Here is a 12,782-nt window from a genome sequence, read left to right on the forward strand (position 1 = left end):
ATACATGAAAGAAACAAAAATAAAGGAAGATAGGAGGTGACGCCAAGGCCTGCTGACGTCTGCAGGACTACCTCGGGTCGCCTATGTGGACTGAAGACAACACCCTCACTGCGGTCCAAGCACTTCGGTATTAGTATCTACATACAGTGCAGAGTGTAGTATCAGCACAACCGACCCCATGTACTGGTAAGTGCCTAGTCTAACCTCGGAGAAGTAGTGACGTGGCTAGGACCAGACTACCAAATAAACCTATGTAGTTATATAATATACAGCGGAAAGTAAAACAAGAATAAACAAGTAAAGATGGGAGGGGGAAAACATGCTTTGGGGAATAACAGGTAACAACAGAATATCAAGAGGATTATAATGGAACCAAAATCCAACTACTAACAAGGATAAAGAATACAAAGGCAGAATTCACTTTCATTTCACATCTTGTTGCAGGCATGCAACCTGATCCCATTTCATATATCTTGTGGCAGACGTCCCACCCGCTACCATTTCATATATCTTGTGGCAGGCGTGCTACCCGCTCCCATGTGGCAGGCGTGCCTCCCGCTTCCATTTCATATATCTTGTGGCAGGCATGCAACCCGCTCCCATTTCATATATCTTGTGGCAGGCATGACACCCGCTCCCATGTGGCAAGCGTGCCACCCGCTCCCATGTGGCAAGCGTGCCACCCGCTCCCATTTTATATATCTTGTGGCAGGCGTGCCACCCGCTCCCATTTCATATATCAACAACAATCTCAAAGAATCCCGTCAAGGGAACAAGAGCAATATAACAACATCGCAGCAAGGGAACAAGAGCAATATAACAATATCCCGGCAATGGGACAATAATATTTCAATAACATCCCGGCAAGGGAACAGTAATATTTCAATAACATCCCGGCAAGAGAACAATAATATTTCAATAACATGTGAAGTGCAATAAACCACAACGGAGTCATAACAATTACAATACAAGACTCATGGGCATGCTTAACAGCAACATATAGATACTCGTCACCATGCCTGTACGTTGTACTCCACAATTAACACGTAGCAAATAAGACACGACTCCTAATCCCTCAAGCTAGGGTTAGACTAAACACTTATCTCGATTACACGAATACAATTCACGTCTCAATTATTGCTTTACCCCTTGATTCCACTACCAATTCGCTCGTATCTAGCCACAAGTTACTTAATTACATCCATAAACGCTAAATGAATCAACCCCAATGCATGAAAATGAGTTTTCCAAAGTTTTACCCAAAAAGTCAAAAATGCCCCCAGGACCACATGGTTAAAACTCGAGGTTCGAACCAAAACCTGATTACCCATTGCCCCACGAACCCAAATATATAATTTGTTTTGAAATCGGACCTCAAATCGAGGTCCAAATCCCCAATTTTTGAAAACCTAGGTTCTACACAAAACACCCAATTTACCCCATGAAAATCATTGATTTTGAGTTGAAATCATGTTAAAAGATGTTAATGATTGAAGGAAATGAGTTAAAATTGACTTACAATCGATTCGGAAGAAGTGTTGCTCTTGAAAAACCGCCCAATGGAGTTTGTGTTTTGAAAAGATGTGAACAATGATTGATTTTCGGCTAAGTATAAAAGTTGCAGGTCAAAGGTATGGGAAATGAAAACAGGGTTCGCAATTGCGAACCCCGACCTCTGCTAAGCTGGGAATTGTGAACAGCCTCTCGCAAATGCGAGTTGGGAATTGCGAAGGTAGGGTCGCATTTGTGACTACTGGCTAGGAAGGGAGGCATCACATTTGCGATGGAATTCTCGCAATTGCGAGGATGGGCTGGCCTGGGTTTCTTTCGCATTTGCGATATGCCTCTCACAATTGCGATCTCGCATTTGCGAGCCAGGCTTCGTAAATTTGAAGCCTGCAGGCTTGCAATGCAACAACTAAAAATCTGAAATTCCTCAAGTCCAAAATCCACCCCGTGGCCTATCCAAAACTCACCCGAGCCCTCGGGGCTCCAAACCAAACATGTACACCACCCTAAAAATATCATACAGACTCGCTCGTGCATTCAAATCACTAAAATAACATCAACGACTATGAATTTAGCATCAAAATCATGAAATTTTCTTAAGAACTTCAAGTTTCCAATTTTTCCAAAAACGATCCGATTCACGTCATTTCAAGTCCATTTCTTACCAAATTTCACAGACTTATCTTAAATCACATATAAGACTTGTACCGATGCCGGAACCAAAATATGGGCGCGATACCATCAAGTTCTAATCACAATTCATTTCCAAATCTCATAAATAATTTCAGAAAATAATTTTATTTAAAAATTTATTTCTCGGGCTTAGGACCTCGAAATTCTATTCCAGGCATACGCCCAAGTCCCATATTTTCCTACGGACCCTTCGGGACCATCAAATCACGGGTCCGAATCCGAGTCCGTTTACCTAAAATGTTGACCAAAGTTAACTTAATTTATTTTATAGCCAAAATTCATCATTTTTCACAGAGTTTCACAAAATGGCTTTCCGGCTACGTGCCCGGAATGTGCATGCAAATCGAGGTGATACCGAAAGCGATTTTTAAGGCCTCGAAATGCAGAATTAACTTTTAAAACATGTGATGATCCTTTCATTGGACTTGGGAAAATTGCAATTTTTCAGTTGGTATGATCAGGTCTGCAGGCTTCACAAATGTGAAGCCTGGATTGCAAATGCGAGCTCACAAATGTGACAAACCTTCGCAAATGCGAAGAATGGACCTGGCAGCCTGAGTCGCAAATGCGATTTCGCATTTGCGAATGGTGTCTCGCAAATGCGATGATGACCGGAAAGCTGAGTGGGTCACAAATGCGAAAGTCCCAATTTTCTGAAGGGTTCGCAAATGCGACATCAGAGACCTGTAAATTCACACTTAGACGCATTTCAACCATTTTTCATATCTTCTCAAAACATAAACTCCCTAGGGCGATTTTTCAAAGGCAACCTCTTCTCTAAATCAATTGTAAGTCACTTCTAACTAGTTTTCTTCAATCTTTAACATCTTTTCACATGATTTCAACTCAAAATCAATGATTTTCATGGGGGAAATTGGGTGTTTTGGGTAGAACCTAGGTTTTTCAAAAATTAGGGATTTGGACTTCGATTTCAAAACAAATTATATATTTGGGTTTGTGAGGGAATGGGTAATCGGGTTTTGGTTCGAACCTCAGGTTTTGACCGTGTGGGCCCAGGGGCAATTTTTGACTCTTTGGGTAAAACTTTGGAAAACTTATTTTCATGCATTAGAATTAATTCATTTAGCATTTATTGATGTAATTAAGTAACTTGTGCCTAGATACGAGTGAATTGGTGGTGGAATCAAGGGGTAAAGCGATAGTTGGGACTTGAATTGTGTTCGTGGCATCAAGGTAAGTGTTTGGTCTAAACTTAGCTTGAGGGATTAGGAGTCGTGTCTTATTTGCTACGTGGTAACTGTGGATTATGACATATAGGTATGGTGACGGGTATCTATACGTCGGTGTCAAGCATGACCGTGAGTCTTGTATTGTAATTGTCATGACACGTTGTGGTTTATTACGCTTTATATGAGGATTATCATTATTGTTCCCTTGCTGGGATGTTATTATCATTATTGTTCTCTTGCCGGGATGTTATTGTCGTATTATTGTTCCCTTGCCGGATGTTTGTTTTGATATTATTTTACCTTGCCCGGATGTTGTTATATTGCTCTTGTTCCCTTGCCGGGATTCTTTTGTGATTGTTGTTGATTTGTAAATGGGATTGGGTGGCACGCCACCACAAAAATATATGAAATGGGAGCGGGTTGCACGCCTGCAACAAGATATATGGAATGGGAGCGGGTTGCACGCCTGCAACAAGATATATGAAATTGGAGCGGGTTGCACGCCTACAACAAGAATACGAAATGAGAGCGGGTTGCGTGCCTGCAATGAGATACATGAAATGGGATCGGGTTGCATGTAGTGAGTTCTGCATTTGTTTTCCTTATCCTTATTAGTAATTGGATTTTGGTTTCTTTATATTCCTCTTGATGTTCTGTTGTTATCTGTTATTCCCCGAAGCATGTTTTCTCCCTCCCATCTTTAACTGTAATTATCTGCTTTTATTTTTCCGCTGTATATGATTTAACTGCATAGGTTTATTTGGTAGTTTGGTCCTAGCCTCGTCACTACTTTGTCGAGGTTAGGCTAGGAACTTACCAACACATGGGGTCTGTTGTGCTGATACTACACTCTACACTGTTTGCAGATATTGGTACCGAAGCGTTTGGACCGCAAAGAGGTTGCTACCTTTAGTCCAACAAGCGACCCGAGGTAGTCATGCAGGCGTCCGCGGGCCTTGGCATCTCCTTCTATCATTTCTTTTCTGTTTCTACTTATTCAGAGACATATTCGTGTACTTTTATTCGGACTTTATTTGTAGTAATATTAGACAGCCTGTGAACTTGTGACACCAAATTCTGGGTATAGTTGTATTTAGACTTCCGCAGTTTGTATTAAGATATATTATCAGATTTTGTCTTCCGCTTAAACATTTCCGCTATTTGTATGATATCTACTCATCACTGATAATGGTTTAAAACTGAAAAAGTTAAAGTAATTAAAATAATTTGGCTTGCCTAGCTTTCACCAGTAGGCGCCATCACGACTCTCGAGGGTAGGAAATCCGGGTCGTGACAATTACTGATGATTTAATTTATTGATTATTGTCACGATCGGGATTTTCCACTCTCGAGAGTCGTGATGGCGCCTACTAATATGAGCTAGGCATGCCAATTATTGAATAGATTACCTTTATCCATTCTTATACCTTTCTAGCATTTATAAAGCAATAATGTGAAAAACAGCGGAAATTTCATTAAGCGGAAGGAATGTAGTAAAATATCTGAAATGTGAATCTAATACAACTGTTTAAGCCTTAATCACCCAGAACTGGTGTCACAATATCACAGACGATCTAAGAGTGCTAAATACAAAGTCTGAAAATAAAGATACACTGTTTCTGAATCAAAGAAATGAAACAGAAAATAAAGGATAGAGGAGACGCTAGGGCCTGCAGACGCCTGCAGGTCTACCTTGGATCTGCGTGGTCTGAAGGTAGCAACCCAAATGCTATGGTCCAAGAGTTGCTCCGGGATCTATACATAGTGCAGAGTGTAGTATCAACACAACCAACCCCATGTGCTGGTAAGTGCCTAGCCTAACCTCGGTGAAGTAGTGACGAGGCTAGGACCAGACTACCAAATGAACCTGTGCAGTTATATAATATATAGCAAAAAATGAAACAGGAATAAACAAGTAAAGATGGGAGGGGGTACATGCTACGGGGGTGTATCAATATCAACAGTTAATCAAGAGTAACGACACAAGGACAACTTAGAATTCACGGAAAAACAATAAGAAACTTGTATCCAATCTCTAAACACTTTGTATCAACAGTTGTTGCGGCGCGCAACCCGATCCCAATATATAACCACACTGTTGCGGCGTGCAACCCGATCCATATCATTTATCACTGTTGCAGCGTGCAACCCGATCCATATCATTTATCACTGTTGCAGCGTGCAACCCGATCCACATATATCATTGTTGCAGCGTGCAACTTGATCCATATCATTTATCACTGTTGCGGCGTGCAACTCGATCCACATATATCATTGTTGCGGCGTGCAACCTGATCGACATATAATATTATTGCGGCGTGCAACCCGATCCACATATATCATTATTGCGACGTGCAACCCGATCCATATATATCATTGTTGCGGTGTGCAACCCGATCCACATAATAATGTTGTGGCGTGCAACCCGATCCACATATATCATTGTTGTGGCGTGCAACCCGATCCATATATACAATCAACAACAATCATAACAAGAGTCCCGGCAAGGGATCAATAAAGAGCTACACTATCCCGACAAAGGAATCGACATTATAAGTAACTACGTCCCGGCAAGGGAGAAATAGCTATAACCAAACTTGTTCCAACACCTAACTACCTCAGCTAACACCAATACTCAGTCATAAGTAATATCCTTGAGAATAACCATAATCCTTGCTCAATATAGAGAATCATCAACTTAAGCATCTGTAGTATTATCTAAGAATAAAATAAATTTCAATCCAAGACTCACGGTCATGATCAAAACCAATGTATAGATACTCATCACCATGCCAATCCATCATACTCAATAAGAAACAAGTAGCAAATAGGACACAACTCCTAACCCTCAAGCTAAGGTTAGACCAAACACTTACCTCGAAGCCACGAATACAATTCACGTCTCAATTATGGCTTTACCCCTTTATTCCACCACCAATTTGCTCGTATCTAGCCACAAGTTGCTTAATTACATCAATAAACGCTAAATAAATCAACCCCAACGCATGAAAATGAGTTTTCCAAAGTTTTACCAAAAAAGTCAAAAATCGCCCCCGGGCCCACATGGTCAAAACCCGAGGTTCGAACCAAAACCCGATTACCCATTCCCACACGAACCCAAATATATAATTTTTTTTGAAATCGGACCTCAAATCGAGGTCCAAATCCCTAATTTTTGAAAAACCTAGGTTCTACCCAAAACACCCAATTTCCCCCAAGAAAATCGTTGAGTTTGAGTTGAAATCATGTTAAAAGATGTTAATGATTGAAGGAAACGAGTTAAAATTGACTTACAATCGATTTGAAAGAAGAGTTGTTCTTGAAAAATCGCCCTAGGGAGTTTGTGTTTTGAAAAGATGTGAAAAATGGTTGATTTTCGGCTAAGTATAAAAATTGCAGGTTGCATGTATGGGAATTGCGAACCCCGGCCTCTATTATGTTCGCATTCACTAAGGGGTTCTCGCATTTGCAAGATGGGAATTGCGACTACTGTGTCGCATTTGCGACTGCTGGCTGAAGCAGGGGAAAATCGCATTTGCGATCAAAAACCTCGCAATTGCGAGATGGGATGGCCTGGGCTGCTTTCACAATTGCGACAAGGCCCTCGCATTTGCGATATCGCATTTGCGAGCCAGGTTTCACAAATGCGAAACATGCAGGCCTGAACACACCAGCTAAAAACTTACAATTCACCAAGTCCAAAATCCACCCCGTGGCCTATCCAAAACTCACCCGAGCCCTCGGGTCTTCAAACCAAACATCCACACCAGCCTAAAAATATCATACGGACTCGCTCGTGCATTCAAATCACTAAATAACATCAACACCTATGAATTTAAGAACTTCAAATTTCTAGTTTTCTCAAAAATGATCCTATTCACATCGTTTCAAGTCCGTTTCTTACCAAATTTCACAGACTTATCTTAAATCACATATAAGACCTGTACTGGGCACCATAACCAAAATACGGGCCCGATACCATCGAATTTTAATCACAATTCATTTCCAAATCTCATAAATAATTTCAGAAAATAATTTTCTTTAAAAATTTATTTCTCGGGCTTGGGACCTTGGAATTTGATTTCGGGTATACGCCCAAGTCCCATATTTTCCTACGGACCCTCCGAGAGTGTCAAATCACGGGTCCGGGTCCGTTTACCTAAAATGTTGACCAAAGTCAACTTAATTCATTTTATAATCAAAATTTACCATTTCTTTCATAGATTTTCACATATTAGCTTTCCGACTACGCACCCGGACTGTGCACACAAATCGAGGTGAGACAGAAAGAGGTTTTTAAGGCCTCGGAATGCAGAATTCATTTTAAAAACAGGTGATGACCTGACCTAAAGGTCATCACATTCTCCACCTCTAAAACAACCGTTCATCCTCGAACAGACAGAAGAAGGAAGTACCTGAGTCGGTGAAAAGATGGGGATAACGGCTCCGCATATCGGACTCCCAGGTAGATGCCTCAATAGGTTGACTTCTCCACTAAACACGAACAAAAGGAAAACTCTTCGATCTCAACTGACGAACCTGCCAGTCTAGAATAGCTACTGGCTCCTCCTCATAAGACAAGTCCTTGTCCAACTGGACAGTGCTAAAATCTAACACGTGGGATGGATCGCCATGATATTTCCGAAGCATGGACACATGAAATACTGGATGCACAACTAATACGCTCGATGGCAATGCAAGTCTATAAGCCACCTCTCCCACTCGATCAAGAATTTCAAACAGGCCAATGTACCTAGGGCTAAGCTTGCCCTTCTTCCCAAATCTCATCACACCCTTCATAGGTGACACACAAAGCAATACACGCTCACCTACCATGAATGCCAAATCACGAACTTTGCGGTCGGCATAACTCTTTTTCCTGGACTGAGCTATACGAAGCCTATCCTGAATAATCCTGACCTTGTCCAAGGCATCCTAAACCAGATCCATACCCAACAACCGAGCCTCTCCTTGCTCAAACCATCCAACTGAAGACCGACATCGCCTACCATATAAAGCCTTATAAGGAGCCATCTGAATACTCGACTGGTAGCTGTTGTTTTAGGCAAACTCTATTAAAGGCAAAAACCAATCCCACGAGCCTCCAAAGTCGATGACACAAGCTCGAAGCATATCTTTTAAAATCTGAATAGTCAACTCGGACTACCCGTCCGTCTGAGGATGAAACGCTATGCTCAACTCAACATGTGTGCCCAACTCTCGCTGAACTGCTCTCCAAAAATGCGAGGTAAACTGCATACCTCGGTCCGAAATGATAGACACAGGCACACCATGAAGACGAACAATCTCCCGGATATAGACCTCAGCTAACCTCTCGGAAGAATAGGAGATTGCCACAGGAATGAAATGCACTGACTTGGTCAGCCTACCAATAATAACCCATACTCCATCGAACTTCCTCTGAGTCCGTAGGAGTCCAACAACGAAGTCCATAGTGATCCGCACCCACTTTCACTCAGTCTCAATCTTCTGGAATAAACCACCAGGCCTCTGATGCTCATACTTAACCTGCTGACAATTCAAACACCGAGCCATATATGCAACAATATCCTTCTTCATTCACCGCCACCAATAATGCTACTGCAAATCTTGATACATCTTCGCGGCGCCCGGATGAATAGAGTACCGGGAACTATGGGCCTCCACTAAAATCAACTCTTGGAGTCCATCCACATTAGGAACACAAATTCGACCCCGCAATCTCAAAACTCCATCATCACCTAAAGTAACTTGCTTGGCACCTCCGTGCTGCACTGTGTCTCTAAGGACACATAAATGGGGATCATCATACTACCGATCACGGATACGCTCCAATAAAGAGGAACGAGCGACGGTACAAGCTAACACATGGCTGGGCTCAGAAACATCCAACCTCATGAACTGATTGGCCAAGGCCTGAACATCCAAAGAAAGCGGCCTCTCACCGATCGGAATATAAGCGAGACTACCCATATTGGCTGACTTCCTACTCAAAGCATCGGTCACCACATTGGCCTTTCCCGGATGATATAAGATGGTGATATCGTAGTCCTTTAACAACTCTAAACACCTTCTCTGCCTCAAATTCAACTCCTTTTGCTTGAACAAATACTGCAGACTCTTGTGATCCGTGAACACCTCACATGCCACGCCACACAGATAATGCCTCCAAATCTTCAACGCGGGAACAATGGCTGCCAACTCCAAGTCATGAACTGGATAGTTCTTCTCATGAATCTTCAACTTCAGCGAAGCATAGGCAATGGCCATGCCATCCTGCATCAACACTGCACCAAGTCCAATACGAGACGCATTACAATAAACTGTATAAGGCCCTGAACCTGTGGGCAAAACCAACACTGGTGCCGTAGTCAAAGCTATCTTGAGCTTCTGAAAGCTCTCTTCACACTCGTCTGACCACCTAAACTGGGTACCCTTCTGGGTTGACCTAGTCATCGGGGCTGCAATAGATGTAAACCTCTCCACAAACCGACGATAGTAGCTTGCCAACCCCAAGAAACTCCGAATCTCTATAGCTGATGCTGGTCTAGGCCAGTTCTTGACTGCCTCAATCTTCTTCGGATCAACCTGGATACCCTCTGCCGATAAAACGTGACCCAGGAATGCAACTGAACTCAAACCAAAACTCACACTTAGAAAACTTAACATACAACTGACTATCCCTCAAGGTCTAAAGAACCACTCTAAAATGCTGCTCGTGCTCCTTCCGGCTGCGGGAATAGATCAAAATATCATCAATGAAGACTATTATGAATGAATCCAAATAAGGCCTGAAAACTCGGTTCATCAAATCCATAAAATCTACTAGGGCATTTGTCAACCCGAATGACATCACCAAGAACTCATAATGCCCGTACCGAGTGCGGAAATCTATCTTAGGGACATCGAATGCCCTAATCCTCAACTGATGGTAGCCAGATCTCAAGTCAATCTTCGAAAATACCTTGGCAACCTGAAGCTGATCAAACAAATCATCAATCCTCTGCAATGGATACTTATTCTTGATTGTAACCTTGTTCAACTGATGGTAATCAATACACATTCTCATCGATCCATCCTTCTTCTTAACGAACAACACCGGTGCACCCCAAGGTGAAACACTGGGTCTAATGAAACCCTTCTCAAGCAAGTCTTGTAACTGCTCCTTTAACTCTTTCAACTCAGGCGGGGCCATATGATACGATAGAATAGAAATGGGCTGAGTGCCCGGAGCCAAATCAATGCAAAAGTCAATATCCCTGTCGGGTGGCATATCCGACAGGTCTAAAAGGATTACCTCAGGAAACTCATAAACAACGGGCATAGAGTCAATAGAAAGAACCTCGGCACTAGAGTCACGAACATAGGCCAAATAGGCCAAACACCCATTCTCAACCATACATCGAGCCTTTATATATGAGATAACACTGCGGGTAGAATGACCAGGAGTCCCTCTCCACTCTAAACAAGGTAAACCTAGCAAGGATAAGGTCACAGTCTTGGCATGACAGTCCAAGATAGAGTGGTAAGGTGATAACCAGTCCATCCCTAATATGACATCAAAATCAACCATGTCCAGAAGCAACAAATCTACATGAGTCTCAAGACCCCCAATCACAACTATACAAGAGCAATGGACTCGATCTATCACAATAGAATCACCCACCAGTGTAGACACATATACAGGGGCACTCAAAGGATTACTAGGCATGACCAGATACGATGCAAAATAAAATGACACATAGGAGTATGTAGACCCTGGATCAAATAAAATCGAAGCATCTCGGCCACAAACCAGAACAATACCCGTGATAACTGCATCAGAAGACTCAACCTCAGGTTTGGCTGGAAGTGTATAACATCAGGGCTAGGCCCCACCACCCTAGACTACATCTTTGGGACGACCTGCAGCTGGCTAGCCTTCACCTCTAGTGGTCTGAGCTCTACCTCTAGCACTTCTACCCCCACCTCTAGCACCTCTACCCCTACCTCTAGCTGGCTGTGGAACACCCGGTGCCTGAACTATAGTATGGGAACCCTACTACTGCAAGTGAGTACCCACCAATCTCGGATAAGCTCTCCTGATATGACCATACTAACCACACTCAAAACATCCACCTGAATGATGCGATTAAGGAAACTGAGACTGACCCTGGCGACCTGAATGACCACCCCAAAAACTCTGGAGCGGCGGTGCACTAATAGGAGCTGGTGGTGCACTGCAGGGCTACTAATCAGAATACTACATCTGAGGACCATGGCCACCTAAGGCACCATGAGAAACTTGAAGTGCTGACTGAAAAGGCCTAGGAGGATGGCCCCTACCATACGAATCTCTACCTTGTGACGAGGTACCACTGAATCTGTCTGAATGACGAGGCCTCTTGTCCGACCCATGACCACCTCCCTCGATAGAACCATCTCAACTTCCGGGCCGCATTGGCTGCCTCTTAGAAAGATATCTCACTCCTAGTCTCCCTAGCCATCTGAAGACAAATCGGCTGAATAAGTCCATCAATGAACCCCCTCACCTTCTCTCTCTTGGTGGGAAGTATGATAAGAGCATGACAATCCAAGTCAATTAATCTGGTTTCATATTGGGTAACAGTCATAGAACCCTACTGGAGATGCTCAAACTGCCTCCGATAGGCCTCTCTCTAAGTGATTGGGAGAAACTTCTCCAAAAATAGCTGAGTAAACTGCTCCCAAGTCAAGGCTGGTGATCCGTCTGGTCTAGCCAAACAATAGTCTCTCCACTAAGTCTTAGCGGATCTAGACAAGCGAAAAGTAGCAAAATCGACCCTATTGGTTTCAACTATCCCCATGTTCTTGAGAATCTCATGACAGCTGTCTAGATATTCCTAGGGATTCTCAGAAGATGCGCCGCTGAAAGTAGTAGTGAAGAGCTTGGTGAACCAGTTCAATCTCCACAAAGCATCGACAGACATAGCTGCTCCATCACCAGTCGAAGCTACCACACCCGGCTGAACTGCTCCAACTGACTGAGCTCTCCCTATCGTAGGAGCTATTGCTAGGGGCTCGGGCTGCTGGTTAGTGGATGAGGAAGTGTGTGTTCTCGCCATCCGCAAAAGAACAAAGTAGAAATTCAATTATCTTTGAGAAACCAAACCGCTCGACAGGAAAGAATAAATGTGAGGGTTTTCCTAACTCTGTAGCCTCTGGGGGATAAATACAGACGTCTCTGTACCGATCCCTCAGACTCTACTAAGCTTGTTTGTGAACTATGAGACCCATGTAACCAAGAGCTCTGATACCAACTTGTCACGACCTGGCTTTCCCACCCTCGAGAGTCGTGATGGCACCTACTAATGTGAGCTAGGCAAGCCAATTATTGAACACATTACCTTTATCCATTCTTATACCTTTTTA

At 43.0% G+C, this 12,782-nt stretch overlaps 1 pseudogene; it reads right to left on the reverse strand.

Moving 5' to 3' along the window:
- Nucleotides 1-11,634: 11,634 nt before the first annotated feature.
- LOC138884672 (uncharacterized) lies at nt 11,635-12,475 on the reverse strand (annotated as a pseudogene).
- Between the last annotated feature and the right edge of the window lie 307 nt (nt 12,476-12,782).

The sequence above is a fragment of the Nicotiana sylvestris genome, unplaced genomic scaffold (genome assembly GCF_000393655.2).
Source record: "Nicotiana sylvestris unplaced genomic scaffold, ASM39365v2 Un00042, whole genome shotgun sequence".
Classification (NCBI taxonomy): Eukaryota; Viridiplantae; Streptophyta; class Magnoliopsida; order Solanales; family Solanaceae; genus Nicotiana; species Nicotiana sylvestris.